This window comes from Nycticebus coucang, chromosome 1, assembly GCF_027406575.1.
Source record: "Nycticebus coucang isolate mNycCou1 chromosome 1, mNycCou1.pri, whole genome shotgun sequence".
NCBI lineage: Eukaryota > Metazoa > Chordata > Mammalia > Primates > Lorisidae > Nycticebus > Nycticebus coucang.
In genome coordinates this window covers 156850351-156851989 of record NC_069780.1, presented here as the reverse complement: position 1 = coordinate 156851989, position 1639 = coordinate 156850351, and positions in this window count along the sequence as shown.

Sequence of the window (1639 nt, the reverse complement as noted above, 5' to 3'; positions counted from 1 at the left end):
CAGACAAGATACTCCTTCCACCGGATAACTTCACAAATTGAGGCATGGAGATGTGGAAAAACCTTTGTGAATTCATTAGCAACAGAAGAGACAGAGCTACAATGCAGGAATTTTGACTCATCACCCGAGACCTTTGTTTCACATTCAGGAGAATGGGTTCCTTTCTAATCCTAGAAGGTGGCCTAGGAATATAGTTTCACATGAAATATTTCCTGAAGAAGCAATTCTCTTGGGCAGACATTTTTGTTTTCATCTCTGGCCAACTTTCTATCTTCTACCTCAAGAATCTAGCTCCCTCCTGCCTCCTCTTGTGTGTGTGTATGTGTGTGAATAAGCATCTTATTTAAGTGGAATAAGTTGTGAGTAAGCGTGATAATCATTTTTGTGAGAGAAAGGCTATACTTTTTCATTTTCATTTTATAGTTTTACTTAACCTTCAAGAGATCTAGCATTTAACAATTTTATAGTTCTAAAATGTAAAGGAAATGCATAACCTCACTATCACAGGTTCCTCATGGAAGGAGGTGAAACAGAGGACACTGTATGCTGATTTTAATTCCAGATAAAATAGTGGTTGAATGCAATTTCTTTGAAATTTGGAAAGTTACCATTTAAATTTGTCTCCTCTGAAACCCTTTTAAAAACAGCAGCAATTTTGTTAAAAACAAAATCACAAGGTTTAAAAATCTTTAGTGAAAAGTTGCTCACAAAGATTTTAAGAGATTTTTTTCATCAATCAAGGCAGTGCGACTTTCAAGATGTGCTTTGCAATACAGCTGTCTGCAAATTTATGACATAATGTGTAGTTTGATTTTCCTCTCATGTAATAGGTGCTCAATTTTTCACTTGGATCATGAAAAAAGGAAACTTGAAAGATAAACTGCATTATGCAATTCAGATTCCACACCATTTGCTATTCCACAGAAACTATGAATGGGTTACTCATTTCCTGCAATGATTAATAACCTAAATGTAATCACTTAATGAAAGTCATATTATACCAGTCTGTTGTTTTGGGGGTCTTTTGGGAGTTCTTTTTGGAAGGGAGGATTCTTTGGATCAGTTCTATGGTGAACTAAATTAGTTAATTAATGTGTAATGTCTACTCTTTCACCTCTAAGTTACGTACAATCCATTTTTGTGTGCTTATCTGGGAATAATCCATTAGTGACTTAGTTTGCAATAGACATAATGTACTAATCTTAGTCATCAAAAACATGCCCTACTTAGAGAAATTTTCTGTTCACTTTATTTTCAAATGCACAGACCACTTTGAAAAGTTCTTATCTACAAACAACAGAAAGGAATATTTCAACATTCTAAATTCATCATAAGCCTCTGGAGAATTTGACAAATCCTTGTGCATCTACCTTAGCTGCCTGAAGTGAATTTCAGCATAAACCCTTACATGATAAAATGAAACTCATTCAACCATTTACTTGTATAGTTTGAAGATTATAACAACACTGATGGTTCTATTTTAGAAGGAAAAAATATGGCCTCGAATTCTGATCTGACACAAAACTACTTCAAGTTTTATAAATGCCTACTGGCAACTAGATTTGAAATGAATTATTGCCTTCCTATTACAACTTTATCTTAGTTTCTCCCTTTTATTTTCTTTATTCACTCCTTTTCC